General features: G+C 45.5%; 1 pseudogene; it reads left to right on the top strand.

The window, feature by feature from the left end:
* Nucleotides 1-4,198: 4,198 nt before the first annotated feature.
* Nucleotides 4,199-4,405, top strand: LOC145343605 (U2 spliceosomal RNA; annotated as a pseudogene).
* Nucleotides 4,406-5,807: the final 1,402 nt, after the last annotated feature.

Raw genomic sequence — 5,807 nt, 5'->3', positions numbered from 1 at the left:
ATGAATTTTAAAACAGAATGGATGCTGCCACCATCACATGCCGACTGCAATTTTAACCCAATACCTTAAGTCGGAAGCTGCAGCAAGATTCCCACTTGCATTCCTCCCCTCTGCAACGCGACTAAGATTTAACTATTACTAAAAGTTCAACTGTAAATCAAAAGATTTGTTTATTTTTCAATTTTAAAGGCAAAAGTCTATGGAAGTGATGGAAAATCATGTGACTCATTGGCCGGAATTTTTCTGCCTGGCAGAAGGGAACTCTCCATTGCCCTCTGGTGGGATTTTGCGAGCCTCATCCGAGTGAGATCGTAAGATTCTGCTGATTGGCTATTAACCCAGATTAGCTGGAATTTTCTGGCCTATCCCATTAGCTGGGATCTTCCAGTCCTACCAAAGTTTGACTGGCCTGTCACATCCACCATGGTGGGATCACTGTGCTTCGGTGGGAAAATTCCAAGCCTTGGGAAGGTGTCGGTGAGATCAGTTGGCAGAGCTGCTCCATAAGGGTTTCGCTATTTGGATTGTGACTGTGAGGTGGGATGTGGGGATGTGTGGGCAGGGACATGAGCCCCCATCATAGGAGCAGTTTCTCAAACCTCCAGCTACTACCACCTAGAAAGGGGGGGGTAATGGGGACAGATGAGCACCACAACCTCTAGGTTCCCCTTAAAGCCACACTCCATGATGACTTTGGGGCACATTTTCTCCTTACGTCCGTCACAGGAATTGGAGTGGGCGGGGGACGGACCATAGAAATGTCTATTGATCTAGAGCGAGATTTTCCGGTTTGGGGGTGAGAGCAGCCGGAAAATCCCATTCTTCATATCTTACTGTTCATTCATCATCATTGGGTCAAAATCCTGACATTCCCTACCTAACCACAATGTGGGAGTCTCTTCACTGCAGTCCTTCACAAAGACATTGAGGGGTGTGTAATGAATGCTGGCATTGGCAATGACATCAAATCCAATGAATGAATAAATCAAAAACTAAAAGGTAGGAAAGCAGACTGGGAGCAGAAAATACCGAAAGGGCATGTACAAAATTTAATGTTTGTGACTGAACAAGCAAAGATGCCTTGGACTTACACCTCCATGGCCTTGGACTCCCTATACCATCTAAATAATGAAACCCGTGTGAAACAATCACATCAGCCACTAATCATTACAGCTCTGACAAAGGGTCATCCGGACTCAAAACATTGCCTCAATTCTCTCTCCGCCGATACTGTCAGACCTGCTGAGACTTCCCAGCATTTTCCGGTTCTGTTTCCGATTCCAGCACCTTGCAGCATTTTGCCTTTATTGCAGATAGGAATCAACTGCCTTGCTCTGTTGAGACTCCCCTGAGCCGTGTGATGTTTTGCTGTCTCTGAGAATTTATCCCCCTGATTAAAGCTACAGTCTTGGATGAATCTTCCCCAGGTGACAGCTATGGAGAGGCCAGAGGAACTCTCAGGTGTGCAGGATCATTGAACCCTGAGTTTGCTACCTCCAAAATCACAGGCAATTTTCAAGGCCTGTTCAAAATTTGTCAAATACTCCTAGAGTTTCAGACAGAAGATGCCAAGTAACTCCCAGTTCAATGAACATCCTATCATTATGATGTCAAAATCCTGGTTAAAGCTTAAAAAGCTGAGGCAATCATACAATAATGAGGGGTTTGCACCGCATGTCATGACAAATAAGGAAATTGCTAACTTTGTTTTGAAGGATAAAAGGGAAGGTGTCAGAATATCCACCCTTGAACTCCTGGTAGATTTAAGAACATAAGAACATAAGAAATAGGAGCAGGAGTAGGCCATTCAGCCCTTCGAGCCTGCCCCGCCATTCAATAAGATCATGGCTGATCTGTCGCTGCTCAGTTCCACTTTCCCGCCCTCTCCCCATAACCCTTAATCCCCTCTCCTATCAAAAACCCATCAACCCGCGTCTTAAAAATATTTAGCGAGGCAGCCTCCACCACTTCAATGGGCAGAGAATTCCAGAGATTCACCACCCTTTGAGTGAAGAAGTTCCTCCTCAACTCCATTCTAAACCACCCCCCTTTTATCTTGAGGCTGTGCCCCCAAGTCCTAGTGTCTTTTTTGAGCGGGAAGAGTCTTTCCACCTCTATCCTATCCATCCCATTCATCATCTTATACGTCTCAATGAGATCTCCCCTCATTCTTCTAAACTCTAATGAGTACAAGCCCAGTTTATTCAGCCTCTCCTCATAGCTCAACCCCCTCAACTCCGGTATCAGCCTAGTAAACCTCCTCTGCACTCCCTCCAAGGCCAAAATATCTTTGCGCAGGTGCGGCGCCCAAAACTGCACACAGTACTCCAGCTGTGGCCTCACCAATGCCTGGTACAGCTGCAGCAAGACCTCCCTACTTTTATATTCAATCCCCTTCGCTATGAAGGCCAGCATCCCATTCGCCTTCCTGACCACCTGCTGCACCTGCAAGCTGGGTTTTTGCGACTCATACACAAGGACCCCGAGGTCCCTCTGCACATTTGATGCCTGTACCACAGTCGTCCAGCAGTTGTGCCCATTGGTTCCTGCAGCTAACAGTGGAGAAGACCTCCTTTGTAATTGAGTTGGAAAAGAATTTTAAATACACTCCTAACCAGCTGGGCTTATCATCTGCAGCTTTTGAAACGAGGAAGCTTTCTCCCACAATTCTACCATTGTGTTATGCCCATTTTTTAGGCCTGAAAAGCTTGGTAAATTCGAGGCCATTAACGCAATCCGTGCCTGTGAGTGCACAGATGCCCACTTCACCATGGCATGAAAATGGCCCCGATCTGAATCGCACCCGAAACGGGCGCAAAGGCGATTTAAATACATTTGCATGCACTTAAATTGAATTAATGGGCTGCCCGCCCAACTTTACCATCACGTTCGCACATCCAGATTTGGAGCGAAACAGACATGCTCGGCAAACATCTGTTTTGGACACTGCAGCTTCTGAAGCGGTAAGTTCGGAGCTCCCAAAGGCTCTCTGATTCCGATCTATAGTGGGGGGGGTGGGTGGGTGGGAGTGGGGTAAGTGGGTGGCGGTGGGGGCAGATCATTCTTTGGTCAGGGGGAAGAGGGAAGAGGAGGTGGGTCAGATGTATCTCTGGAGGGGGGAGTGAGGAGGGAGGTCTGATCATTCCCTGGTTGGGGCGGTGGGGGGGGACAGAGGGTGGAGAGAGGCCAGATCGCTTTCTGGTTAGTGGAGGGGAGAGGGAGGCCTGATCATTCTCTGGGGGGGTGCGGGGAGGGAGGTCAGATGGATCATGGTGTGGGGGGGGCGGATGGGGAAGAGGGGGCCCATTGCCACTATTTGGGCAATTGGTGGAGGGTGGAAGGGGGCGGGGGTTACGATCGGTCAGGGTAGCGGTGGGCGTGGGTGGATAAGGGGGACAGTTATGTTGTGGGGATGGCGTGATGTTTATGGGGGCTATCGCTCCTGCTTTTCGCTCCTGGGCCACTTTATCGGAGCTACAGTGTTTTGGGTGCGATAAGCACCACCCTCCCACCCCCCCCACAGCATGATTCAGACTCATGATTTTTTTCCAGGCTAAGTGCATATGAGGGCGCCTGAGAACAGGTTTCCAAGTCGGATCTGAATTATGCCCAGGTTCAGCACTTAGAATCAAAATGGTAAAATCAGGCCCTGTGTATTACAGAACCTGTTACAACAACATTACATAATGGGCTGCTACAGATATTTAGGATTTTTTATCAATTGCGATGCTTGTGGCCTTGTCTGCAATGATTAAAATTGTTTCTTACACTTCATTACCCTGTGATTACAGAGTTTACCAACTGGTTGGCTATAAACAAAGCAACTGATTAAAGCCTTAAATGATTCAAAGATCCATTTCCAATCCATGCATTCCAGTACAGTAACTGGAGCTGGTATTTTTCCAGAGACTCAGGGTGGAATTCTTTGGCCACGCTGGTCTAAAAGCCGGAATTCCCCTCTTGACTGTCCACGGGTTTTTGCATTTTCACAACTCGCCCACTAAAATTCCAGTGGCGGGTGGGATGGGAGAATTCCAGCCTCAGATCCTTTTCCTGTAGGAATACATCAGCATATTTGACTCTGCTATCTCCCAATGACTCTAAATTGGTTACTCATTCATTCATGGGATGTGAGTGTTGCTGTCTGGGCCAGTCTTTATTCCCCTCCTCTCATTGCATTTATCATTAAGACTGAGTGATCGCTTCTCGGCCTTTTGGCTAAGATCAAGTGCAGTATCTGTTCATCGACATGCTGTGCTTGGCTGAAGTCATTAGGTTACGTTTTAGCTTTATTTGAAGCAATTTTTAAAAGCGGCATCTCGGCCTTTTGGCTAAGATGCAAATGAGATCAAGCCTTGGAGGAGGAGCTATGCCTACTCTAATCAGCTTGGATCATGTAGATCAAGCGCAAGACAGGAGGTGAGAGCCCTGTCTTGTCAGCTTGGATCAGGAATGTCTCAACTTGTTGAGACTCTGAATTGGACTTCATTTGATTGAATTGGAATAAAAACAAAAAAAAAAGACTGACTGACATGCTCGGCCATTTCAGAGGGCATTTTAGAGTTAAACACCTTGCTGTGGATCTGGAGTCACATCTAGGCCAGATCAGGTCAGGAGAACAGGTTTCAATCCTGAAAAGTCATTCATGAACCAAATGGTTTCCTGAGGCAATTGATAATGGTCTCATGGTCATCATTAGACACTTAATTCCAGATTTTTTTTAAATTGAATTCAAATTTCACCATCTGCTGTGGTGGAATTCGAACCCACCATTACTCAGGTCTCTGGATTATTAGATTAATGCTATTTTTTCTTTCTGCACATTTGAATCCCTATGAGGGCATTTCTTGAAGGATTGCATTAGCCTTAATTAAAAACTCAGTGGGGGGGAAGATTTCCTGACCCACCCACCACAGAAATTGTAACAGGCGCAGGGCGAACCACGCAAAGACCGACCTCAGACGGGAATTTCCCAGTTTTGGGCGAGAATGAGCAGAATTGGGTTGAGGGCTTATTTTGTTTTACCTAGTGAGTGCTGCTAATATTTGCTCTTTTTTGTGCCACAAGGTCATTTGTAAAGATAATCTTAAAACAGACTATTGAGAGATTTAAAAAAATCTTCTTTCAAAATATGTAGCTCTATAAAAATACCCCGGCAGACAATTGCATAGTAACAAAAGTTCCCTTTGTTGATTTACTAAATAAATTGTTTCATAGGCATCTTCTTTCTCATAGATAAATCTTGTACTTTCAAAAGAGCATGATTGTTTTTAAAATGATTTGAGAGATGATATTTATTCTATGTGATCTCCTGGACTGGTTTTGTTCATATGAGGAGATCAGAGAGAAATTTTCCAGAGTGTTTATACATTATGTGGCTCTTGGCTATTCTCTGGCCTTCTTGTCTTACCCAAGAAATGACATGACAGCAAGGGTAAGAAATGCCTTGTCAAGATGCACCAATCATCATTGTGTTTGGGAGAGATTTGATGAACCATCTGATCTTTTTCTGACCATCTTTCACGTACGTTTCATGCCTGTAAAATCACCATGTGTTATTTGTCCAACCAGTGTGATATCTGTATCCACTTCTATTTTTTCATTGCAGGCAACACCTCGTCAAAAACTTAATCTAATTCCTGCAATCTGCAAAACTGTGTTACACTTTTGATTAATTCAAGGGATGTGGGCTTCACAGGTTAGGCCAGCATTTATTGCCCACCCTAATTGCCCACGAGAATGTGATGGTGAACCACCTTCTTGAACTGCTGCAGTCTATGTAGCGTAGGTACACCCACAGTGTTGTT

Source organism: Carcharhinus amblyrhynchos, chromosome 5 (genome assembly GCF_965287045.1).
Source record: "Carcharhinus amblyrhynchos chromosome 5, sCarAmb.v2.hapA, whole genome shotgun sequence".
Classification (NCBI taxonomy): domain Eukaryota; kingdom Metazoa; phylum Chordata; class Chondrichthyes; order Carcharhiniformes; family Carcharhinidae; genus Carcharhinus; species Carcharhinus amblyrhynchos.
The sequence above is the reverse complement of the archived record's forward strand: the minus strand, read 5'-3'. Positions and strand labels throughout refer to the sequence as shown.